Genomic DNA, 27,710 nt, shown 5'->3' with positions numbered 1-27,710 from the left:
TGCCACGCTGTTTCTCTGGCAGATATTCACCAATTAGTATTTCTGTATCTCATTTCTCTTTCCTTGGTCTAGCACTTTATATTCATCTTTCCTGAAGTATCTATACCAGAGGTGATATCCTATGAATATCATCAGTCAACCTGAGCCCTTTATTACTGAAGAAATATGTGATAGCTCTCTTAAGAAACAGGGGCCTACAGGTGTATTGATGATTAAATACATCCCCAAGGGGAAAAAGAGATAGTTAGGGCCATAGACGCTGGAAAAACATTGATCAACAATTATGCAGTTAAACTGTAGCGGAGATTCAGCAAACTCTCAAAGCTGTTTTATGGTTGTAGATCATTACATAGAAATGAACTTACAGGTCTCCTGGAGAACATCAAAGAAAGAAGGCAAACTGCACGGTAGATTTATGACAAGAACAAATGCATGAATTTGCACAGCACGCCATGAAACCGATGGATTGCTGCAGAGCAGCGGGGCTGTAGGAGCCATTTACTAGTAAAAAAAATGTGCAGAGCTGGTTAAAACCCTTCAAAGTACAAAATGGAACAAAAATTCAAGCTCAGGCATGACAGTTGCCATATACCATTTTTGTTTCTCTGTTTTTATTTGTATATTCTTCCTAAAAAAATAGTGGGGAATAAAACAAAACAAAACAAAACAAGAAATATCTAATTTAGACATAGTTTGCTCTTATTTGCATTTAAATAAGCATGCAAAGAACTAATCTCTGCCAGTTGAGTTCTGGTCACCAAAAAAACAGCCCTGATACTCTAGAAGCCATTTGTTTTCTCCTGTCCTACTACTCCTCCAGAGAGGCTTGTAATGCACATTGTACAGCTGTAATGGAGATGATACAGGTTGCACATGATCAAGTGCACTTCATGGCTAATATCAGAGTTCCTTCTTATCAGCATTGTGCCAATTGCCACAATCCAGCTTTTGTCAGCAATTCTCTTGGAGCTGGATGTGACAGGATGGAGGAAGGGAAGGCCATTTTCCCAAGGAAACTCAGAGTACCCATTTTTATAGCCAAAGCAGTGTTTTTGCCTTTGCATAACTTGATGCGAATCATCATCCTACCTGCTGTTTTGTGTCCACTGTAAAGTGCACCTGCATAGTACTTGTTCTGAGCTGACTTGTACAAATGGTGTTCAGTGGAAAGGTCTGTCACTTTTGAGCAATACTTACGTTTAAACAACCAGTTGGCACAGTCTGAAACCTTTATTTAGAATAAACAGAAATAATCAGCATGGCCAAATAAGGATTTTTAATTACTCTTATGCATCACTGCTATCATTGATTCAGTATGGATTTAAGAAAGGAAGAATGTTTTACTTAGCAGATAAACATATAAGCCAGTCCCCAGTGTTGACCTGGAAAATTATCCTTAAAATTTCCTGTCTCTGTGCAACAGTCAAAAGTTATCCACCACAAATGAAGAAACAATTTTGCAATAGTTACACATAAATGCTTCATTATATTGTTCATACATCCAACATACTGAGCACATACAGGGTTTGCAGATACTGCAGTGAATCATAACTGTGTATGTGTCTGTATGCATGTATGCATACATACAAATGTGCACAAACATTGATATGTACATGTAGAGAGAGAGAGAGAGAGAAAATCACAGATACAAATGCACTTGAAATTATTTTTTTTCACTTTAAAAATGTGGGTAGAAAGAGCTGTTTAAAATGTCATAGCAACCAGAAACATTACAAGTTAACAATTCTTATAAAGTTGCTTTACTCAAAACTGTTTTCATTACCATTTTTACTGTGAACTTTTCATCTTTCTTCTCATTCTTGAAGTTAATATTCTAGGTAAAATACAAAACATTCTGAATGAAATATAAAGTGTGGATCTCACTGAGACTTTGCATGAACTCTGGGCCAGTGAAATCACACTCTGAATTTTCATGTCCTCAGGGGCCATGTGTCTGGATATTGAAGGAATCTGCAACTACTTGATTTGCTGCTCTTCATACATCCTGTGACAGATTGGAGACAGTTGATCACTGAGACTTCCCTCCAACTCCCAATTCCTTGCTGGGGGACCACTGATTGGCACCTTAGAGGGAAGATTTATCCTCAAGACCTGGTTCTTAATGATACTGATTTACAAGATATTCCTCATGGCAAATTCTATACCAGAGGCTCTCAGATAAATTTAGGATACAATGACAAAAAATCATATTCTCATCATGACTGCTGCTACTGAGAACAAGCGTTGGTGAAGCTGAGAAGAATTTGGCTTGTCTGTAGGAAATGAAGCAATTTCAAACATAGCAGCTTATGAAACTGAGTATCACCAGACTGTCACTATCTCTAACGAAAACAGTGCATGAAATACTGGCTGACATCCATTAGACTGTCATGGATGGCGAGGTGGCCTTGAGGCTGCTAGGGAAAATGTGTGGACTCAGTGCGCAGTGCATCCAGGAGTGATGAGTTGTGGATAATCAATATTCCTTGTTCTTGTCAAAGTCACTCAGGATCTATCCTGAGCCACACAATCTTTGAAGGGGAAAATGCATGCTGAAAAAGCTCCATTAAAATATTAGAAACAAAGTCACAGAGGAGGAACTAAAACCAAGAATATCCTGTTGAATTATATAAAGATACTAAAGCTCCTGATTGTCATTGTGGATCTCTGAGATCTGGGAAACTGAAAGAACAACCCCAAATCTTTTACCCTGTAAGTTATCCTCAATTATTAACTTCATTCATATAGTTGGTCTTACCTCATACCTTCAACAAATACTGCTAAGAATTTTTGTGTATTCTCCGTCCATTTTTTCAGCACTTTTTTCTCATTTGTTCAACAAATTTTTGCCACATTTCTTAATAAATAAATAAATAAATACAAATTGATAAAATCTCTGATCCAGCCTTCAAACTAGGACCTAATCTTACGATACTGTGGTCTGTACTTTATCCATAACTCAAATCACTGTGCTTGGGATTATGATGGCTTTCTGCTTTACTACTATATATAAGGAGTGTTCTCAGGAAATAAGAAAATCATGCAGTCAACTAGAAAGAAATTTGTTATTTGCAGATTAGGTAACTTGCTTAATATGTTTAGAGGACCATCTTTAAGAAAACGGTTTTATCTTTCTAATTGCAGCCTGGTTATCTTACCACTAAGTCTGAAATAGATGACATGAATATCTCTTTGTACTGTCCATTGACTGACATTTGTCTTTCACTAGACTTCAAAGTTCAGGGACATCTTCTGTCTTATTTAGTAGAATGTCAACATGAAAAACTGCAAGGCAAATATTGGCTGCCAACCTCTGAAAGAATTATACTTTGAATTTTGCCATTAGACACTCTGCCAGCTCAAACAAATAGTAATGCAATGGCTGACTAATAGACCCAGGGACCATTATTTGTAATACCATTATTTATGTGTTTATCACACAAAACATTTGAAAAAATATGAACTGGCATATGAACATGAAAGTAAATTACCTACTTTGTAGCCACAATGAATCTTCAAGCATGGATTTCATGTCACACTCTCTGCACCCACTTCCTTCCTTCCTCCATCGCCTTCAGATCTGAGCTATGAGGCAACAAGGAACAGATGGATTCCACTCATTCTACCATCATATGAAAGCATGAGGAGGCGTAGAATCCACAGCCAGCAACCATCAGCTTGAATGCGCTGTTATGCACAGGAGATACATGTACACCTCCAGTGGGATCATCCTGGATCCTAATGCCTGCTGGATTGATACTAGCTCTTTCCAGAGGGAAGAGTAGAATTCTACACTTCAGTATGGGAATCACTCTTCAAGAGCAAAATAAATTGGTAAAGGAAGAAAGGAGTGTCAAAAGAATAAAGGAGGGGTAGACAGGATTTTTGCAGTTTAATGGATGACTCATTTTATTTGGCCCAGCATGCTGCTGCTAGATGCTTCCCATGTGAAAGAAATTTATGCTGAAAATTCTTAATCAATAACTCTAACACCATCAACATCAGTAATAAAGTTGATAATCTCAGCCTTCCACTCTGTCTTCCTCAGTCCTCATCGCTTCTGCTTTTCAGAGGACAGAGTGAGCCTATGATGCCACCTCACCATTTTCTTAATCTTTGGACTTTGTGAACTTTGCCTCTGCTTTTTTTCTATGAGCTAATATGAGTTTGAGTCATATCCCTTTTCCCTTTTCCTTGTCCAGATCTTTCACATATGGTGAAAATGAGTACAAAGGACAATAAAGATGTTCTTGTTGCTTGCAAAGAGGAAAACTGTAAATCACCTTTTCACTTTCTTTTTGAATTATCTTAAAAGGAATTCATTAACTGTGCTATCTCATTGGCGCTGGAAAACTGATGGGCCCAGTTTCTCTGTGTGAGTAGATTACTAAACTATGCCATATCTTATCAAAGTGATCAGACATCCATATATTCATGGTTATCATCTATGCCATGGAAGCACACAGAAAATGGAACTGGTGCATTTTGAAGTTGTCGCGGAATAAGCAGGGACTTAATTGATATGCAGATATTCAAGATTAGACCTACAGTAAATAAAAGGGTTAGGAAGCATCATACTCTTTTAGCAGTCTCTGAATGTTTTGAAGTTGAACTTTCAGATGGTATTATTTTCTTCTTGATATTGGATGTTGCTGTCTGTTACTGATGCATTTAGACAGCAAACAATAAATATCCTTTTCTTTGGTAATGAGCTTGCCAGCATGACATAAGGGCTCATTTTTTAAAACTAAGAATTTTCTATTTGTTTCTAAAATCTGTTTTTCAGTCCTGGAGGACAGAACTATGAATCTTTATTCCTTTTACATCTTGTCAACTTAGGAGTCGCTGGCTTAGCTTATGTTTATGGACATTTCAGATTGAGTAAATACTGGAAACATGAAAAAAAAATAAAAATAAAAAAAATCAGTGCTCTGTCCAGCATTAGAGCTAGAGTGAAAAAAGAGACAAACCAGAAGAAAACTGTTTAATGAGGGAAATACTTCTTATATGGAATGAATGGTGGAGGACCACAGTGGTCTGGATAGACCAGATTTCCCTCTTCTCTCCCCTTTCTCCCCACCTCTAGGATTTATAAAAGGCATCAAGCTGCCTTTCAAAATCTGCTCTGCATTTATATATAGCTCATGGGCTGGAGGTCTTCAATCATAACAGCTGAAATAATGAGGTTTTGAAAAATATATGCATTCTTTACATTCAGAAATGTTTTATATGAGAACAATGTTCTTCATTTAAGAAAACAAAGAAATTAAGAAAACTGAGAAATAAGTATTTTGGCATCTTCCTGCTTCCTCTCTCTTCCATTCATACCATGTCTGAAGGAAATAATTTCCTTCAAAGAGATACATGGTCAGATAGAGCCTAACAAGTGAGGAACCTTTTAACAGACTGTTTTCTTCAGGCTTAACACAAAGCCCTAAGTGCTATTAACATCTCCAGGCAAACCCTAGTAAAAAGACCACTGCAGATTTTCCCAGGAGTTACTGCTGGCAGTCATCCCTACACTACCTTGGTGATTCACCAGTTGTTTTGGCCCAATCTGAGATTTTTAAGGCTGATGTTTTATGACTGCTTAGCATTAGATAGCCCCATTGAATTCTGATCGCCTCTCTGAACGCTCAGCATTTTCATGCGTCAGTGAACTTAAAGAAGGTGTGCAGAAAATTAAAAATATGAGTTTTCAGCTATGAAAAATTTCTCTTAATTATCTCACGTCATAGGAATCTGTTGTATAAATAAGAACATGCTATTTTGTATCATCTTTATCTTTTATGGATAATTAAAAATAAGAGATACGAGGTCACAATTAAATTCTCCTTTCATTCACCTACTCATCTGTCTGCCTTTCAGCCCTGCAAATGCGTGAGCCTGCCGGACAGTTTCAGCCCCATTTCACAGAAGGTCACTGATGTCAAAGATAACCACCTCCTTAACACCTGGGTAGAAGTGAAGATCCAGAATGGCCCCAGGTGCAATGTGCAGCCATTTGCTTAGGCAAACAGAGAAGTGACATGGGAAGAAGTAGGTAAAAGTATCAAAGGAATGAAAGGCAGGAAATTGTGTGAAAACTGACTTCACTAATTCTGTACTTCATTAAAGGATTTATTTTTCTACTAATTTACATAGCTCCCAAGCAGGTTTTTTTTTTTGGAAAGTTTTTTTTTTCTTTTGCTAGTCTCTTTTAGTCTACAACCCCAATTAATTCCCAGAATTTGCTTTGGGGAGAAAAGAAAGGGTAACTGATTTTATCTTTAAAGCTAGATTTATAGCTTTAAAGAGCACTAGAATTTATAGACATCGGCCAAAACGGTGTGGACAGCAAATCTTATCTTCACAGGGCTGACAGTTCTTGTGGTTCCCAACTTATGTGTTTGATGCTTAAACCTTAGAAAGCTTGCTTTTTTTTAACATGCTATTTTGCAAATCTAATCTTTACACGTACACAGATAGAGTCCACAGGACTAAGAGTGCATGCAAAGCATTTCTGACTGCAATAATTCCCGCAATCGAGAGCTTGAAATATAAAGTTCTTGACATTGTCTTGTTAGTGAATTGCTAAATCCAGCATATTTGAGTTCACTGTTCAGCAGCATTATATAAAACCAGGAAATGATTACTGACTTGCTCTTAGAAGTACATTGGTGACAGTACAGTGTGCAAAGTGACACTTTTTTGTGTTGATACAGTTGTGTCCTGAGTTCAAAATATTTATTTTATGGATTTCAAGTAACAACATTTCATGTTTTGGTTCTTAATAAAGCTGAAGAGACGAAGGTTCATTGATTTCAACTGACTAATCCAAAGAGAACAAAAACATTCAACTTGTACTCTTTTCTCTTTCTCCCAGGAAAAAAAAACAAAAAAACAAAAAACAAAAATCTAGCAGAGTTTTAAATGTACTGTTTCTTCATTCAAGAATTAGATTATAATTGAATACAGAGGAAAAAATATTTCTGTAAGTAATCTTTCTTGTAATACGTGAGTGCAGTGAGCAAGACATGGCTATAAGCAGGATATGAGCCTCTAAGCTACTCAAACAAAATACACTCAAAAGGCAAATGTTAATTACATATTAATCTGTGCTTGTCTTTCTCTCCATGCACATTTATGCACACCTGTGTGTGTATAGAAATGAATTAGGAAAAGATCCCTCTAAGCATTCGAGACAAATGCAGACAGCACCAGGCTGTGATGCTCTGGGCTCCTGGGGTCCAGGTCGTTCAGTGAGTTTGGCATATGCTAATGTAGGTCTGAAGCCTCAGGTAGAAATCTGCCTCTGTGCATGACTAGGGCAGGAATTAAATAAGCCTGAGAGGATGACACAGAGGAAAGAAGAAATAAAATTGCGCCCTGACTCTCACAGCAGCCTTATCCTTGCAACCAGGAGCCCCACAGAGAAGTTTTCTATCCCTAGAGAAATAAGACTTTGCTGCTCTATTTGGCCACTAGCAGAGATTGTCTTCCTATGGGAATAAATAGGTAATACAAGGCAGATAACGTTCACTGATCAGCTTAAACGGACGAATAAGCACAGGGAATAGCTGACAAAGGAAGGGCAAATTTGTGAGGGATGATGGCATACCACAGCTTTCACTTAAACATTCAATGGTTTAACTCGCTCTGAAAATCCAGACGGGGATTTGAAAGCAAGAATGCCTGCTGCCTTTTGGCCAGGCAGCCCTTCATCACTGCTAACAAGGGGGCACCGCTCGGCTGGACAGGACCAGACTGCTCTTCCTAAGCACCTGGCAGCCAAGTAAAACCTCAGGAGGCCTTGCAGCTCATAAATACCACCGGGCTACAAAACATGACTTAAAGGCCTTTAAAATCACTGATTATTCAGGCATCTCCTGTGATAAACTGTCACATGATTTAATTATCTTCCACAGCATCAATTTAACTCAATCCCTCGAGACCTGCTGCTGAACTCTGCCTTCACAGTGGGCAAATGGTTCAATTACATCCTGCTCAGCCCCTTGGACACAGAGGAGAAGCATGTTCATGTTTGTGCACTCCAGTGTCATAACAGACACCACTCAGTAGTATCTTTGCCACCATTGCTTTGCTGCAGCTTTTGTGCCAGCTATGAGCCTGATCCCCTGCAAAAATGTTTTCATCAAGAGAGGCTTCTTTCCCTCCAGTGATGCTTTCACTTAAGTAAGGTTTCATTCCCACACAGGGACCCAGATCTTCTCATTCAGTCCTGCAGTAAAGTCATATTGCTGGTGCACAACAGCCTCCCTAAAATTTGGGATGGCAGAAACTTGCAGCAAATCTGAGATTGTTTAGTTTGGAAAAGAGGATGCTCAAGGGAGATATTATCACTCCTTACCAACTACCTCAGAGAAGGTTCTAGTGAGGTGGGGGTTGGCCTTTTCTCCCAGGTAACTGGTACGGGATGAGAGGGAAAGGCTTCGAGTTGCACCAGGGGAGATTCAGGCTGGATGTTAGGAAAAATTTCTCAGGAGGGTGATGAGGTATTGGAACAGGCTGCCCAGGGAGGTGGTGGAGTCACCGTCCCTGGAGGTGTTCAAGAAATGTGTAGAAATGGCAACGAGGGATGTGGTTTAGTGGTATGGCCGTGACAGTTGACTATAGTTGGACTAAATGAGCTTCGTGGTCCTTCCAATCTTAATGAGTCTATGTTTCCGTAATATTGAGATCATAAGAATATAGTTTCTCTGCAGCATAAATCAAAGCTGAACAACAAAAGGATAACAACAGCAACAGCAACAAAAAAGTCAAACACAAAACACTCTGCCCCTTAGTTCACAATGTATAGAGGGAAAATTGTGAAGTGAATATTTAGAATTACAGGTCCAGAATGGCAACCGAGAATCCACAAATGTCCTCTGTTGTGACCTTTATGAAGACACTCTAAATCTAAGCATCCAAACTTCGTAAAAGCTTGGCTCCAAATACAGTATTGTGGCTGAGCACTATCACTGTTTATCACAGGGTGCGTGCTTTTGATGGTAGCTTTCTGTTCTACTGTGTCCTCCCTGTGCCATCCAAGGCTGTTCTTTCATCCTGCAGCATCCTGTTCTTGGCTGAAGGGCAGCACATGGACAGCCTACAAGATTTGGCCCTGCATGTGCCTGCTTTAGCTAGGGATTGCATGGCCTCCTGCTAGGTTTTTAGGAAAGCACAGCCTTCCTTCTAAGAGGAGAAAAGCCAATGCTACCATGCTGGAAAATTCATCCAAAGCAACCAAGCCAGCAGGAGCCACGCAAAAATGGTTTTCACTATTCCAAAACTCAAATACCAGATCTCTGGGAACAACTAAACAGCACCCAAGGTAATGATGCTGAGCAACTCTGCTAGCAGATCTGGGACTACAGAAAGCAGCTAGACATGGCTGAGTGGGGTCTGCTGCTGGTCACTGCAGTGTCAGCACAGGCCCTCCTGCTGCTTGCAGGGTTCGATTCCTGCAAAGGAAATTGCTCTTTCAGTAGAGCGTTGGATAGTCAGTGATTTGATGGGTAAGCCACTAAATTATTATTACTACTACTACCATTGTTATTATTTTAAAGACTGACTCATTCAAGCTCTCATGTGGTTTTCCATAAGTTATTCAAATTTGTCATGTTTCATCAATATGAATTGTGGCTTGCTCAAATGCAAAAGGAGAGAGGTGAGGAAAAATCGTTTACGTGAAGGAAACAGTCAATTACTCCGTTGATGTGTGCTGCTTTATAGGCTTTTCACTGCCAATCAGCATCACAGCTTTTCCTCTCATTTTTTCCCCAAACAAGTGCACATTATTTGACACATTTCAACTGATTTTTAGCCTGGTAGCTCTCTGTCAATAAAGCTGTCCCATGTCAAACAGTTAGTATCCTTCCCTTCACACATCACCTCTGAATACTGCTGGAGAAGCCACAAATCACCAGCAGCATTACTGGCCCAGACAGGCATCAGAAAGCAACCCAATCATCTCTGTTTCATGCCAGTGTGAAGCGTAGCTGCAGATGAGAAGTGCATCCGCAGCCTGGGAGGCGTCTTGGAGCAGAGCAGGGTTCAGTGTCCTTCTCTGGAGCCTTTGAGCAGAGTTATTTTGTAATGTCAAGACCAAAGAGGAATTTGGTTTCACGTTTTTGTCTTGTTTTAGTTCTAGGTAGCTAAGCGAGGAGCACTGCTGTGAGAAAACAGCAGTCTGATCTCATTTTTATTTGCACAGGTGAGGCCACACCTTGAGTATTGTGTTTGGTTTTGGGCCCCTCACTACAAGAAGGATGTTGATGCCCTGAAGCACGTCCAAAGAATAACAAAGTTGAGAAGGGTCTGGAAAAGAAATCTTATGGGAAGCAGTTGAGGGAACAGGGATTGTTTAGTATGGAGAAGAGGAGGCTTGGGGGAGGCCCCATTGCTCTCTACAACTACCTGAAAGAAAGTTGTAGCAAGGTGGGGTCAGCCTCTTCTCCCATGTAAATGATGGAAGGATTAGAGGGAATGGCCTCATGTTGCATCACTAGAGATTCAGGTTAGATACTAGGAACAGTTTCTTCTCAGAAGAGTGGTGAGGCACTGGGACGGGTTGCCCAGGGAGATGATGGAGTCATCATCCCTGGAAGCGTTCAAGAAATGTGTAGATATGGCACTGAGGAACATGGTTAATTGGGCTTGATGGGGACAGGTTGACAGTTGGACTAGATGAGCTTTCAGTTCTTTTCCAACTTTAATGGTTCTATGCCCTTTTAGCATGCTGTAGCAATTTTTGCTAGCTAATGGTTATGAAGGTTTCTGCTCAGCTGACAAAGACACGCTAGTCATAAACTATTGGATCCCTGAAACTGCCCCTAATGCACCAAGGACTTCTTCTATTAACATGAACGGCCATCATCTCTTGCAAAGACTGTACTGAACACAGAAATCTTTGTCTTTTTTCTAAAAAAAAAAAAAAAAAAGGCAGCATTTGCACACATCCTCCTTGAGAGGGTCTTACATGGGTGAAATGGTGCTGGAAATTTCTGAAAGCTTAGCAACATCCCACCCAGCAGGGCAAAGTGCCTACTGCACACGAGACAACTTAATTCATTCACGCTGTACAGTAACATTCACATTTCTTCCAGCTCAGCAACTCCAGTGCACAGACATGGGTAAAGACAGTAGGGGAAGAATTTCAGCTTTTAACTCCAGGCTTTTATGTCCAGAACAACATCACCCAGTCATTAGGTTAGTGCTACCCAGACCCAGTTGTTATTTTTGGACCTGCTGTTTGCCAGATTTCTGACATCAGAACTTCAATGGGCCTCAGTTTCTTCATCAATAAAATTGGGGTGAGATGTTTTTAAACAAGAGTGAAACATTTTTAAAATCCTTGATGTTTTCCTATAAAAGACTGCAGAAGAATAAACTATTTCTGCTGTTTATCTTGCTCCACAGCTGCTGCTCTGAATAGTCTTTCTTGTATTCCCACAGATTTCCATCTCACAAGCTACCACTCTTGTTAGTGATAGCACTAAGCACATCTCTACAAATGCATAACAATGTTGTTCTGACTGGGTAAATAGAATCATAGAATGGCTTGGCTTGGAAGTGATGCCAAGGATCAACAAGTTCCAATCCCCTTGCACATGCTTTGCTGCCAACCACTAGATCAAGTACTAGATCAGATCAAAATAGCTTCTGTTTTGTCCTCCAAGACCTAATACTAACAGATATATTTGTCTGTTTGGGTCCAAATTAGTCAAAAGCACTCCTGTCCTAAATATCATCATGGAGTTATCCAGCAATTCTATAATTTATCCAGAATAACTCTAGGTAGGAGCATGCCCCTACGACTCATGCCTTTCACCAAAATCAGTCACCAAAAATATAGGGTCAGATCATAGTAAATGGTCTTAGAGGCACTTTGCAGATTGACTTACTCAGCCAAGCTGTTATTTAGTTTTATATTAATAAATATTCTGTCTCAATTCAACTTGTACGGTTCAAGAGGGATGTCAGAAAATATATCCTTCCTCCTTGGAAGACAAATAGAAAACGTAGAACATTTTCTTATGCTGTACTTAGAAACCAGCATCTGGCTCTGAGTTGGAGGAAATCTATAGAAAGAACCAGCTGAAGCAGGAGCTCACCTCTGCAGTGGCAAATTATAGGACTTCCTGAAAAAGGCTAAAGAGCATCAACAGTACTTGAAGGAAGTATCTCTATAGTCCAAATGTAGCCCTGTCCTGGAGGGATGAAGTCAGAACATACGCAACTGCTTAACTCCATCCGCTGGATTAACATCTGAAATTATCTCACAACGTTTTATGACTTATGATGGCTAATTTGAATTTAAAAATTGCCCCAACCATGGAGAAAAATTCATCACAATTACTGTAGAACACAGGAATGCTGGAATGATAGTGTGCTGCTAAGAGAAGCAGCACCACTTCAATACGCTTTGAATAAGCAATGAACAAACATTGACTGCAAATATCCCTTTACTACATGAGGCACCAACAGCTTTTTTTCCCTGAGACTTCCTTGAAAAATGATTGTAATTCCAAGTATTGTGAGAATCATCTTTAATTTTCCTTATCATAAGGAAGATTTTTCCTTCTGCCCATTAAGATAAAACCACTCAAATTGGGAATTTCTCCACATATTTCAGTCAATTTTATCCCAAAACAAAGATAAGGAAAGAAAATGGCAGTCATCACAAGTGAAACCAAATATTTCTGTAGCTAGCAGCCTATTTAAAACATGCTAGCTCGGCGTTTGGATTGTGATACTGAGTTAAATGAAGCCCTGCCTGTCTATTTGACCAGTGGATTAAGGTAAAGAAGGATGCAGGAGCATTTTGTGATGAAGTGTAGCAGACACATCATGAACAAGAGAATCCTAAGATGCAGTTATATTGTAGGAGTTACTGTAGGCTAATTTAAAAAATGGAATGCCATTACCTGACCTGGTCAGCATGGGGAAGTTGTATTCAATTATAAGCTGAATCAATACATGCACAAAGAATATATAAGGCATGTGACTAAGAAAGAATTAGGAAAATTGAAAAGGTTGAGTCAGTGCATTAGGAACTGAGATTTAGGTGTTCCTGCTCAGATATATCATTTACCTGTCAGCTATGTCACAGTATTGCTTAAGATCGTTCCTTAATAAAGTTGCTTGATTCTCACCTTATGCATGAACCAGTAAGCTTATATAACGTATTCCCATTTTAAAACAACACCAGTGATAAAGCTTTTCGAGTACAGTGCATTTCTTTGCAACCACATTCTCTTTGCTGGTTTATCAGTAGCAAAAAGAAATTAGAAAGTCTGCCAATGCTTAACTGACTTGCAACAGCAGAACCCTCACAAGGCTGCAGGCATCAGCCTTGTATGAACGGACACGTGCTGGTCTTATCTGGGGGAAATCCAGTCCCATGAGGACTGGGGCAGCAAGCCCAGCACTTACTAATGCCTTTGTTTGCAGTACCTAAGACTGCTCCACAATGTAGAGGAATGAGCCCTGTTTATAAGAAGCCTGCAAATGGCACAGACTGAGCCTTTCAAGGTTTCCTGGCCCTGTTGCAAAGGAGCACAAGGGTTACTAACGCAGAGTTGTCCACCTGCGTCAGAGCATTTCCTACACATTTTCAGGAATTGAACCCCTTTCATAATGGAAAGTTAACTACACGTCCTTATAAAACAAGTAGACTTCCCCCTCTCAGACAATAACAGGAAAGGTATGTTACCAAAAGCATGCTGGAGACATGTTAGCAGCAGGGCAAGACTCCATGGCACAGCTCAGCTCTGCCTGACCCTTTGGCATCCTAAATGCGTCTGGTGTTATCTGTTATCTCTCCCACAGCATCTCTTGGCTCCTCCAGCCGCTGCATCCCTGTATTTACACAGCTGCCTCTGAAGCTGTAAGTCAGCAGCAGTGACTGTTGCACAAACAAGTGTGACATGTGGATCTTGCCAAAATAGCATGCTTCACTACCTGTTCTTAAGTAGTGTACGTTTTGGCACTGACAAGCCTCCTAAAAATTAAAAAGAAAGTGCTTTCAACTGTGTTTCATGTTTAATGCATAGTTGTTTTGGCAGAACAAGTTTCGAATAATTTGAGGATAGGAGAAAATATAAATATGAAGTTTCAGCGTAACACAGCACAAGTCACTGTCACATCTAGACCTGCCCTAAGGATGCTGTGTGTGTATCACCTACCTCCATGCTCCCAATCCCATGTGTGACTCTTCAGCCAGAGAAATGCACCCTGACAGGTCAGAGATGCATTAATGTGCTCCAACACGCTGGAGCCAGACTGGCAGAAGCCATACATACTTTTCTCCTCCTTCAGTTACAGCCCATCACGCTCAGGTTACATCAGATTGGCAAAGCAGCTTTACACACCTTGAGAACGCATTATAAAACAACAATTTGCAGCAGCATTTTGAATATCAGTTGAATTTCAGCATCAGGAATATGGCTGGCCAGCTTCCACCATCTGTTTTCTTAATTTCCTTTCTTAGTCGTGCTAGTTGCAAGAAAGGAATTTACGCCATTGTCTGCCTCTGCCTCTGGAGGTAAAAAAATACCTCCAAGTACCAAATGAGTGCTGTGCAAGAGCGAGCATTGCACACTGAGTATAGGGAATGCAGATCAGGATCATGAGATAGCTCTTCCTAAACTAGGTTAGAAAGGGTCCCTGAAACTCTAGATGTTGCTATGCACATCAACATGCCACGTTACTAGAAACTTCAGAGGAGCCTGTTTTGCAGTACTTCGCTCCTCTATTGCTCAAAAACCACTGAGAGACTTTGCAGAGGCTGTGTGAAGGAACCATCTGGAGGAGCAAGTGCCACAGGAACCAGAACCACCTCATTCTCACCCCTTCATTTAGGAAGTAGTCATGGGCTTTGCCAGCTGCTGTGACAATGCCATGTTGACCTCTAGGATAAAGAAAGCACTGAGTCCATTCAAACAAAGCCACTGTAGCTGAAAGCAGCCAGTTTTGCCATGGCACTGCCTTCATTACAACCTTACCAAAACACCCCATTTGCCAAGTTTTGGCCAGGGCCATCACATGGGTGGAAGAAAACTGAAGGAGCAAGTAGCCTTACCTGCTGGACGAAGAGATGCCAGCTCTCCAGTGCTGTCTCACACAAGGCATTGACGCATCACCATCACATCTTGCTCCCGAAGGAATGTAGCACTGGCAGGTGTAACTGTTCAGGTCTTACTTGGCCCTGGGAGGAGGCAGTTCCAGCTAATGAGATCTGCTGGGAGGTCCAGGTGCATCCTGGAGACCCTGCCCACCTGCTTGATGTTTCTAGGCTGTAGGGGTTGTGTTCCTTCAATGCACCTCCCTAGTGAAGCACTCAGGCCTATTTTCAGAGGCATGGGTTGAGCCTAAAGGTTCAGCATTTGCTACACATTTACCCTCTCCTTGTCCTATGGATTCTGAAATGACAAATTCCCTTCCGAGTAGGGCAGTACTGGGTTTCTATGGGATGCCCAAATCTCAGGCCTCTAGTTTTTGGGGCTCCAAGTACATCAAAGAAGCTGAAAACCACTGGGCAATAGAATGCCCCAGGGCTGGAGCCTCCAGCTTCATGCCCATGTCCCACAGGCCTGAGGGAGGGCTCTGGACCAATTATCAGTTCAACATCAACAACCTATCTGCAAAGGGGTTTTTCATTTGCTCTCCCAACATCGTTTCAGTGAGGCCTAAAATTGTATTGTCCTTTTACTTCCATGGCAGATTAAGCAATGGTCTGCATGCTGGGTGGCTTGTGAGAGCATCCAGGCCAGGCTGCCAGGCCAGTACAGGAGCTGTGAGCAGATATCAGGCTTCCCGGTATGATGCTGCATATGGCCAGTCCACAGAGGCTATGCAGAGACAGTGGATGTGAAAGAGGGAAGAAAAGGATTAAAAAAAAATCTTCATGGAAGTTGATGACCTAGGAGAATGCTATCCTGCTCTTCACCCCTCACAGAGACTTTGTAAAGCTGCTCTCAAAAAACACAACTACTACTTCACACGGATTGTCATTTCTGGATCTTTGTTTCACAAGCACACAGTATTATTTTCACTGAGGGTGATAATGCTCATTTAATGTTTTGACACTCATCAGAATCAATTTCACCACAAAGAAATAGGACTCACTGCACAGTATCTGAACGCTGTGGATCAAACTTATATCATTCCCTAACAGTATTCTTTCATTTTCTCCAAGCTTCATACCATAAAGTAACCCTATAGCACAGGCATCCAAATAAGGGAAGTTTAGGCTACCATACGTATCAAATAGGGAAGCCACATTTCATTTTTTCTGCTAGCAATCATTCTGAGAAGAAAAACAATGTAATAACAGTAGGAGATCTTTCCAATTAAGGTCTCCTAAATTGCCCTGAGGGATTAACAAAATGAGCTGTCACCAAGCCAGTGGGAAGGCTGCAAGATGACAGTGCAGACCTTCCTACATGGAGGCCAGCAGGTTCAGTGGGGATTGGTAGAAGCCCACTTCTCTGGAAAATAACTGTACAAGACAATTAATTAGCAGTGAAGATCAATGAGAGTATTATTCTTTGAAGAACTAGCAGTTCCTGTAAGCCTTAGCTAATTTTATTCTTCCTGATTAAAAAAAATAATAAGTCTTTTACTGCAGAATTTCCCATTTAGATGCCTTCAATTAATTACACTGCCGGTATCCACAGTCAGCACAATACCTTTACAGCTGGATCTCTTTTCAGTTGAGACCAAATAAGACTTTGGGCTTTAAACACAACAGGAATGGTAAGATGCTGTTGTTACCAGCAGGGGTAGCTTTCTAGAGATGCTGAAAGTATTTTGGAAGGCATTCATTCACCTGGAATTTAGATCAGGTGATGATACCTGAATTAGCATTATTCTAAAGAGTGCCATCCTTATCACATCCTTAGGAACTAATTTTTCCGTAATCAGTTTTAAGTTTCAAATTAGGAGACTTCTATATTCAATTTATGCAGACAATTTTCGATAATTGTTATTAGCAGTGAAAAATAAATGTCTAGCACATGCATTTTCATTTTTCAAGAAAGAAGCAGCATTACATTTTCTAATGCAGTTCAGTACTTGAACTTCTTTTGACTTCTTACTGCTACCTCTAGCCCATAAGTCCAGTACAAATTATTCTGCGCTGCTAAAGAGTAATTATTTCACTCGTGCAAACTCATAAGGGGGTCAGACTTCATTAATTCTAATCTATTTTAAACAGATGTTAAAGCAAATTAATTTTCAAGTTTAAATAAAAAAGTTTTAAATATAGCTTAGCAATATCTAAGAAAGAGCATAGTGCTGCCCTTGTTGAACTCAGCAGCAAACACATGCTCAGGACTTGGACAGATGAAGAATCAGATCCTTTCATTTCTTCTTTGGCTAAGTGACCCAGATTCGGCAGTGCTCTATATGTGTGATGTGTGAGAAAGATACTTGTCATCCTTAGGTACACAGTTTATGAAACTCACAGCCGTATAAGAACAAAGTGATTATTTAATATTTTAACACTGCCATAAGATTTTATCATTAGCATAAGTTCACCAAAATAAAAAGACTTCTTGAAAATATTTGGCCTCATTTCTCTACAGCAATAGAGTTTCTGGACAATTACGATGGGAATAAACCTATTAATGAGAAGTTGGAGACAATTGCTGCCATTGTAAGGAAGCCTACTTACTAAGGTAGGACATAAATATTTATACTGGAAAGAAAAAATTGTGCCCAGAAGTGGATGGGGGTTTCTGCATGACTCACCTGATTCACCAGCTCAAAGTGTTTTAGTAGCATGTTACAGTGACAGGTTGAACAGAAAAGTAGTCTCCAGCTGATTCTGATTGATAACTGCACAGGATTTCTGCCAAAAATCATCTGGGAAAGCCTTGAACAGTGTGCAGCCATAGCTTATAAAGAGGAGCATGGATATGCTGCATTGATAGGATTTCTTTTATGGTTATAACACTTCCAGATGAACTTTCTTACCTGATTCAGGTCGTACTGTTGAACAAAGCAGAGAAATTGCTCTACCAGATATCCCTAAAAATAAAAACATTAATTGAATATTCTTAATCAGAAGTTTCATGGTGCTATTACTTCAAATGTTTCAACAAATACATAAGCCCTGAAAAGTGTTTCAAACATGGATAAGCAAGAAATTTAGTCCTGCAGCTCACTGCACACTGACATCCCAAAACAAAAAAAAAAGTTTCGACCTCTACAAGAACATATATTGCTTTATGTTCTGTGTGGTTGGCATAGAAATGTTTTACCAGGTATAATACAGGATACTTACCTTATTAGTAATGGTGAAACTTAAAGCCAACACTGCAAGTGATGCAAATTGCTGGTTTAGAAAATATAACATGAAAACAGAGGCAAATCATTTCCTGGGACAAGATAAAATGAAGATTGTGTGTGCAACAAACATGCCAAACTGTTCAGTATGTACCACTTTCCCTATATTTTGCTTCGCCTTTAAGGTTCCACATTGTTTGCTTTTTGTCTGGAGGAAAAAAATAAGCTTAAATTAAAGGAACATCTTATATCCTATGTAAAAGGCACGCTAGTGGAACATCTCTTTGACAAACTACGCTTAGGAAAATCTGTGCTAGCACCATGCTTTTAAAGCTAACCCACTGGATTATAAGTTATATTTCAATGTGAAATCAGCTCATAGGTTAGTTGTGCTGGTTGAGACTGCTAATAACAGAACATATCCTAACATCATCATTCTAAGGAAACATGAGTCTGTGCAAGGAGAGGAGACACTGTCTTTTTTATATAATCATGATTGATACTGAATGCTAAGCATATGTTGCAATTCTAACCACATTATTCAAATATTTATCCTCTGGAGAAAAAGTAGATTTATCCACTAAAATCCCAAGTTACCTATAAAACCTTCAAACTGCTCATCTAACAGCGTTTCACACAGGCTGAAATTCATTCCAGCAGGAATGCAGACATTTGAACTGTCTGCTGTGTTGAACGTGGAAAGAAAACACATGCAGCATTGGTAAGACTTTGCTAATTTAATGCTTGCATCCTTACTAGCCCTAACACAAGCAAGCAATCCCTTTTGCATCACTAGGGAATTGAGAAGACCAAAGGGATCTCTAGTCAATGCCCTTGACTACTGCCCCTGGAGCTCTGTAGTCACTTCTAATGTTGTAAATATTTCCCCAGCAGTTTAATTTGTGCCCACATGGAAGAACAGCAGAGTAGTAGCAGTCAGAGGGCTGGATGAGCTTCAGCAAGTAGTCCCTGAACAACAGCCTAGATCTAGGTTCCCAGCAGGTAGAAGACTTCTCTAGTTGATAGGTCATGGTGGTAGATGGATGCTTCTTTTCCCTTGCAGTCACCTGTTTTTCCTGGTGGTCTTTCATGTTTGAGGGTCAAGTGGATCCGACTCACTGCTTGAAAGTGTATCTGGCGTCTCTTCAGCTTTGAGGGAAGCAAATCTATTTTATAGTTGCAAGCCCTTAGATGGGGCAGGAGCCTTCCTCTCGGTGCCACAAAGAACACCACCATTTCCCCTTCTCCAGAAGTTGTATTTACCATGACAGTGATGAGTACATACTGCCTGCTTCTCTATTGCAGTTGGCAAATAGGGCTCTCTGAATATCAGAGAAAAGTCAAAGACTCCCTAGACAAAGTACTCCACCTACCAGCTGTGTTCTTGGATCTGTGCTCTTATATATGTTCCCAGGTATGGGCTGAAAAGGTCTGATCCTCCCCAGTCAGGAGGCAGCAGTAGCAGAAACTCCAGGCACTGCAGTGATTATGCTTGTTAGAAGCTGTAAGAGCTTCCTTCAGCTCATACCCTTGTGGTTCCCCTTCCTTTAGCCTCACCTAGCACCTGCAGGTACCCTCGAGTTTCCTAGAATATTCCCAGGCATTCCTCAGATCCTGAGGAATCTTGGACCTTGTCTCCAGAAGGTCTGGAGGTTCCAAAATCAGAGCCTGTTAGCTACACTCTTACAATACTGAGTTCATAATATCTTGAATTAAGCCTCTTTTTAAATCATAAAACCTCTGAAAATAACAGATTGGACAATGTGTCAGTAGATGACATTTTTTATAAGACACAAGAAATGGTTGGGAATCATTTTTCCCAGTGAGTCCAGCTGTGTCCCAGCTCAGCCTATGGTCACCTCCCACTCCAGCCAGTTCTCTGTGTTGCAGACCGTGAATTAGTTCCACTTGGTTTCCCATTCACATCATTTACATGCAAGATGCTCCCTTTTTTTAGCATTTAGCATATTTTATGGTATAATATCAATAATGAAAATCAATCAGTGGCTGACAGTGAATGCTAAGAGTCCTGTGATGCTAAGAAGATGTCAATTTTTGAGTAGACAATGGGTTACTGGATTGGAGAGCAAGGAGAAACAATGCAGAAGTGCAAAAGTTTGGCAGACTGCAGCAATGTTTCTGGCACTGGCTAGAGCTACATTTCATTTGCCAATTTTTACGATTCACTCTTTTTTTTTTTTTGCCTACAGCTAGCAACTACACTCAGTGTTACCTCATCTAACACCCTCACATCAGGGCTGATGTAATGACTGAAGCAATGCTGGGGAAAGAAGCATCAGGAAACAACAGAAGATTACACATCACACCAATTAACACATTACTGGGCAAATCAATTGTTATGGATGGAACTTCAAATAATAATCAGATTACAAAGGGACAAAACCAAGAAGCATCCAGGGAATTCTATAGTGTGGAAAACTGGTGGATTAGATCTGAAATTAATTTTAACTAGATAATTTTTTTTTCTTCTTTTTTTTTTTTTTATATTCTGGACTTTCATGCACAAAGACAACTGACAAAAATATATCTCACCTCAATACCATAGCAGTCAGTGACTGAAAGTCTCTCTTCCCTAGTGCACATCAATGTCACCATTCATTTCCCGAGGATTTGCACATACCAAGACTAAATTTGGCTTTACAACTTTCCTATTCTTATGGGCATGTTTCTGTTACACTCCAAGGTTTGGGGCCATTTCACAGGGTTCTTATGAGCTCTTTGTAAGGGGAGAGTCTAAGTCCCCCATCCCCATCCTGCGGCGCTTAAACATGTCCTTGTGTTTAACGCTACGAGTAGTTGCACAGGCTCCTCTGGGAGGATACTTGGATACTGAAAGTCAAGCACATAACGAAGTGTGTGCAGGATCACTGCCTAGGGAATGGAACAGAGATGGCTGTAGAAAAAAAAAATCCTTAATGAGACTCTCTTAAAAGGAACGCTGGCGTTATTAAACTGGGCAAGTACACTGAGGCTAACAGTGTGTATTTTCACTGTAATTTTGATTATTTGGATACGTGTTATTATGTATGCATACAGTGATGTTATCTGCACTAATATCTTTCAGGTACTTTACTTTGAATGTCATAAGCACATAAAACCAGTTAATTCCCTTCATGTTAGCAGAATACTGATTGCTGAGCCGTTAGTAATATGCATTCAAGATATACACTGCACTGACTCTGAAGGAGCCACAATTGAATGCCAAATAATTCACGAAATTTAACAAAATGCAAATAACTTGGCTGACATGACATCAGAGCACTGAATTCCCTGAGGGATATAAAGGAGTTATTAGTGTTTTGTTCTGCTTGTAGAAAAACTACTTGTGAGACTACAATTTAATTCATTTCAATTTTTATTAACAATCCTTTTCAGTACTCTGACCCATTCCATATGACAGCTGCACTGCAAAATTAACACCCATTTGCAAGTGCAGCTGGGCTCCCTCGACAGCAAGACAAAGCACAAAATATTAGTAAGAGAGACATTAAGGGTGGAGTTACATGTATATAATCAATTTCATAGTACGTGTTTGATACTAAGTTATTATAAATACGCCCACCTGACATTAGTGCAAATTTTGCACCTATGAAGCCCGCAGTTCCCTGCTGCTGCTTTCCTGTGCCCCAGATCTCTAAAGGCAGCACTGGGGTCAGCTGTACACTGCATTACTACTTCATCTTGAGAGTTGTTCCCACCTCATTTACTCCTTCTGGGTAGCACACTTCCATGTGAAGATGTGGAGCTTAAGGAACTGGAAACCCAGCTTTCCCATGCCAGTAGCTGGAGGCAGGAACAGCTCTTGTGAGGAGAGTACTTTCATGGTTCTACATCCTGATATGCCCACAGCAACCACCACCATTTTCTAAAAATGAACAGGGAAATGCAGGCATGAGCTCTGCAACTGTATTGGTGCTGCACTCACAAGGTACTCGCTGCTCAGTGAAGGTTGGTTTAAAATCTGCCTCTGTCATCACCCACTTTAGTGGGTATTAATTTTAAATAAAAATGGGATGAATTGGAAATTTGAGCTCTTGATTAAATCAGGCATTCTGGTACATGAATGGCAGACAGAGCCCATCTGGCTAATAAAAAGGAATGTTAAGATATATCTATTGCTGGTTTGTTAAGCATCTCATTCATTTTGGTTTGCATAGTGGAGCTCTGGGATAAGGGTGCTGATATTTTTGAGTGCTTGCCAGTCCCCAGGGAAGCTGGAAAAGGTTAAAAATTTATTGCGGGCACTCTGAATGCACTAATGTCTTGCAGACAGAGCTGGCATTGATCCTTTCCCCTCTCCCGCTAAGTCTTCAGCAGATGAGAGCAGTTATTTGCTTTCCATTGTGCAAGCTGAGCTCCTTGAAGAGAAATAAAATCTTTCTGACTTGGAACATACTGCTTGGAGCAGAGCTGGATTTCTGTTACACAACGGCTGATTACTTCCAACCTACCAATATCTGGGGCAAAGAAATTGTGTCTTCAAGAGCATCAGCTCTAGATGAGCAGAAAACGAACTGACAGCATGGAGATGTCAGCAGAGGATGCATGATGCATCTATTTATTCGGGCACAGGCAGAGCTGGAGTGGCAGCAATAAAGCATGCATCTTTTTTCTTTATCAGGAAATGAAGGCAGAGAGTGTTCAACAAGGAAGTAGTTTAATTTATATGATTATAAGGCACAATTCATTATAAGCAAGAAGGAATTGTATTTGTGATGTTGAAGACAAGTGAGGAATGTTGTCGTGCCTTCTGAAATATTTCTGGTGCTTCTTTTATTAGAGCACCAATTGAAAATTGAAATAAGGCTGACTTCATTCTGGATTAGACAAAGGTTTCCTGTAAATGCACTCCAGCTTGAATTTTGAAATACTATGTTAAAATGGTATACATCGTCATCAATAAAGCTTCAAGATGCTACCAATCCTCATGCCCTGCTCTATCTGCTACTGAAAAAAAATTATGTTGTTTTATTTAGATTCACATTTGGACCTTAGTATGGTACACTCAGTTTTTGTGAAAGTTAATGGAAACAGTACATGAAACCTGTCCATAGAGCACATGCCTTTATGAACTCTCATTCTGAAGTATTTTTTGTACCACTTTAATCTATGGTCCCAGTCCGATCAGTTTCTCTCCTGTTAGCATGGAGGTAATCCACACTTGGTCCCGAAAGTTGAGATCTACCCCATGACACTCTCCAATTCTGTAAAAACAAGCTTCATTAAGACATAAAAGGGCTAGAGCTAAATTATTTATGAATTTACACGGTAATTTCTAAGCAAATTTCTTTGGAAAGGATTTGGCTGGCAAGATTCCAGCAGCATCCTTTTACGAAAAGACTGGTAGAAATGCAAAGTAAGGCTAGCATAGCCCAAGCTACAGAGATGGCAGATAATTTCGTAGGAACTGAGGATGTTCCTCAGCTGGATCTGGATTTGCTCTACACCCTGGTCCCAAAGGGGACGATGTCTACCTACAGCCACAATCTTCCGGGCATGTCACGAAACCCAGTGGCATCCTGCTAGCAGATGGTTACCAGAAGTTTGCACAGGAAAGGTATGACTTGTTATCAAATACAGACCTAATTTTTTTATTAGCCTTCTATGTATAAATCTTAAATGCAGTTTTATGGGTCTATTTTAAGGGGAACATAGTATCAGCAACACAATTGATGCATTCAGTAAACACGTGTACAAGCAGCAAATCTTCATTTTTGTTCTGCGTGTCACAGTTCGGAAGGCATCTGGGTAAGGAAGGCAGAATGAAAGAATATGGACAGTGTTTGCATGAATCCTGCAATCCAAAAGTCTCCAGAAGAAGTTGTGAATGGGAGTGGCAGGCTGACTGCCAGGCATGGCAGTAGCCAGGGGTTATTATCCTGCCTGACCACTGCTGCGACTGCAGAGCTTGTTTGTGAAATGCCTCTACGTGCACGAAGAGTTCTCTCACCTACATTTATGCCCCAAAGAAAAATGCTCCCAGTGCTAAAGGTTGCACAACTGAGCAATGAACACATTAAAACGTACTCTCAAATCAGATGGAAATACAAGAAATTATTCTTTCTCGTGATACTTTGTCCTGTGTTAAGGCTCTCATTCTTTATGAACAGACTTCTTGTTACCTTCAAAGTCTCTAAAAGTTCCTCTGCCCTCACTGACAGCTGTGTTCCAGACTTTCACCATTCTTATTAATGGATGTGAGGGTTATGGGTGGAAGCTTCTTTGCAGACTGTTTTTGACTTCAATTACTTTTTGAACCAACAGAACTAAAGCACATGAAAACTCTGGATAGCTCTGCTCTGTTTAAGAGAGGATTATTGTGGCTTAATTTAAACCTCTCCCTAAATCAAAGTGACATAAGCTTGCTTGATATCTATTTAATTTTCCATATTATTTTTCCTCTTGTTTAATTAAATCCATTTTAAATTATGCTTTAAGGCAAACCTGCACAACTCTGTATGCACACAATCTCTCAGATAGTGTTACCAAGATCCCATTTGGAAACGGTACAGCTCATTAGCTTTGCTGGCTCCCAGACAGTTCAGAGCAGTTTGGATTTCGTGCCAACTCAAGGGTATTATTCAGTTTGTATTTAAAAGCTCATGTTTCCTTTTGACCCACGATGGTCAGCAAGCATAGACACTGAAGGGCCTGGTCTTTCATCAGTGCCAGTGAGTGGAGAAGAGCCCTGAGACTCTGGATGAGTGCAGGGCACTGCCTTTTGCCTCCTTTTACTGCTGTTTTATGGAACAGAAGGAAGAGACAATGCGAGCTTTTGTATAAAAGTGAGGTGACCTTTCCAAGTTACATGTGGGATCTCCTGCTGTTTCTATAGAGACCAAATGCATTAACCTGAGTCAAGTGGGAACGCCTGAGGCTCATTGAAAGGGATATGGTTTCTCAGAGAAAGCTGGAAGATTTAAGTAAAAGACTCGATTCATGTGTTTTATTTTTAAACAAAAGGAAACTACATTTAAAGTTTCTCACTGGATGCCTGAGCAAAGACATACTTTTTGTGTCTACTTTTTGGTTGCAATTTGCAGCAGCCCTACCAAAAAGCTGTCCTGCTCTAGGGTCCCAAAGGCTTCCTTCACTGAATGAAACTCTACAGAAACGGTTTTCAGACTCATGTAAGATGCTTCTTGTCCAGGAGAGTCTCCAAAAATAAGTTTACTTATTTTTGGAGACCTTTACTTTGCCTGCCCTGCTTGCATGAATTGAAACCAAACCTCCACTCAAGGCAGGTCCAAAGACTCAACATGCCACCTTCAAGCCCGAAGATATTTTAGTTCAATAATCTGAACCAATGCACAGGATAAAATACTTTTGACTAAGCGTAAAAAAGATTTAACAAAAAATCAGTTGTGCTCTTTTCATAGGAGCTGACAAGAAGAGGCAATAATAAATTTCTATCTTAATTAATAAAGCAAACTGTTTTCACTAACTTAAGGTGCTAGCTTATTTGCAGGTGGGCGGACGTGAGTCATGTCTCAAATAGTTTGCTGTCATCTGTCTAGACGTATGCTGTCTGATCACAAAAGGAAATTCAGCTTCTCCCCATGTGAGCAGAGTTCAGTTTTTCAGTAGAAGACCAGAGGGTAAAGCTGGGATTCTTTCCAAATCCAAATTTCTGCAAAGCCCTACAGGTGCACTTAGTAAAACAAAACTTACTCTGTGGAAAGTCATCCTGCAGCCCAACCCGTGGTTCCCCCATGGTATACTTAGGACTCTGAAAAAAGGTTTTTGGTTTAATAATTTTTCTCTTTTCTCTGCTACTCACACACCCATCTGTACATCCCTACCTTTGGGAAGGGGATATGTTTGCTGGGCTGCAGAAGTTAAAAAAAAATAAAAGTGAATATCGGCACAGTTTTTAAGGAAATGAAAGAAAAACACAGATACAAAATGACATAATTAAAAGGCTGTTCTGAAGGCTACTTTGACAAATGTCGCATGGGAGAGATCCACATAATTTACAAACAGGAAAAATTCTGATTATCATCCATGAGAAAGAAATACTGTTATTGGTTTCAACTGTGTTGAGCCTTTGACTGCTTTAAGGAAAGTATTCCCAAAAAGGCAGCCAAGCCAAAGCATAAATGGCTCTTCATCTCTTACCTAGCTCGGCTGGCTGTTGCATCAAACAAGTTGGATCAAAGTTTGTTTTTATAACGTCTCCTTCAGATGTAAGCATCCCTAAGTACTTTTTAAAACGGCCCTTGAGAAATATAGTACCTATCAGGTAGTAAGTTAGAAATACAGAATTTAGCACAATGAAGAGAGATGCTGGGTATCAGCATTAAAAGAATTGGTTTTGTCATATCTAAGACAAAGTTAAGCATTTCTGAACAGCTTTCACTTTCCATTCTTCTCTCTGCTCACATAGCACTTACAAAATGCTGCTGAAGGGCCCAAACACTCAATTGATCTTGATATTTTCCATAGCACTTCTCACTGCTGCATGTTGGCAGTCCTGAAGTGCTTAATGGTCAACCTGGGGCTGCCCTTGGATCAACAACCAATTTACGCAACCCAAGAGTGAAGGTTGAGCTGTAAACACAACTCACTTAAAATATCTTGCTCTTCCTGTTTGCTGTAACTGGGAACAAGCAGGGTTTGTTGCTGGCAATGCCTGCTGCTCTGAGTTGTAAGATATTGTGGAGTGCGAAGCAGTGATGAGCAGAAAGGCTTTTGGAATGGGAGCTGTGCTGTGCTGGTACTCCAGATGCGTGCTCTTTGTTTGATAAGGGTCAAGCTTTTTATTAAAGACATTCACGTGGGTTCTTCGTGTGCCTGCACAGTACAATATTGCCATATAAATAAAAGAGCATTAGTTTCAAACACAACCCTGCTTTATCCAGTGTGATAAGACGTGCATATGAATAGGCTGGAAATATTGACATAGAGTAACGGAAAAGGTTAAGTCAATGTTTGCTTGGTGCTGCAATCCAGAAGACATTTTTAGTGCAGCAAGTTCTGAGATTCCTGAGCAGGAAGTAAACAAAAAGGTCAAAGCAATTAACAGATAAGCTAGGGGAGCTCAATGCATGCGCAACCAGGGGCAGTGTACACTGTTTGTTCCAGCCTGCTGGCCAGCTGGTGCACATTGGCAGCATCTTGCTACCCGCAGCTCTGCAGTTGTGGGAGTTCTTCCCCCTTGCAGAGGACAACAAGTCCATCCTGAGCTAGAGGTGTGAGACAGCCTGCAAGGTCATTGCAGTCCTGCAGGGGACAAGGCACACAGGGGATGCGTGTTTGTAGGCTTTATTGAACGGAGAGCTGCTCCTGATCATATTAGCAGTGAATGTACAGGAGCAGGACTGGGAGTGGAAGGATCATTAATCTTGTTACAGAGTATTGAACAGAAGTATAATAGATGCTCCTCTGGTCTGTATATTTTTCATTTGCTATAG

At 40.4% G+C, this 27,710-nt stretch overlaps 1 long non-coding RNA gene across 1 annotated transcript in view; it reads right to left on the bottom strand.

The window, feature by feature from the left end:
- Positions 1-15,192, bottom strand: part of LOC109366580 — a 39,090-nt gene extending 23,898 nt beyond the window's left edge. The window contains exons 1-2 of the long non-coding RNA XR_002112951.1: positions 15,068-15,192; positions 3,496-3,585 (exon numbers count right to left, since the gene is read on the bottom strand). This is a non-coding gene — a long non-coding RNA (uncharacterized LOC109366580). The remainder of the gene's footprint in view (positions 1-3,495; positions 3,586-15,067) is intronic.
- Between the last annotated feature and the right edge of the window lie 12,518 nt (positions 15,193-27,710).

The sequence above is a fragment of the Meleagris gallopavo genome, chromosome 3, assembly GCF_000146605.3.
Source record: "Meleagris gallopavo isolate NT-WF06-2002-E0010 breed Aviagen turkey brand Nicholas breeding stock chromosome 3, Turkey_5.1, whole genome shotgun sequence".
NCBI classification, from domain to species: domain Eukaryota; kingdom Metazoa; phylum Chordata; class Aves; order Galliformes; family Phasianidae; genus Meleagris; species Meleagris gallopavo.
Note: the sequence above shows the minus strand (reverse complement) of the source record. Positions and strands in the feature narration are given on the sequence as shown.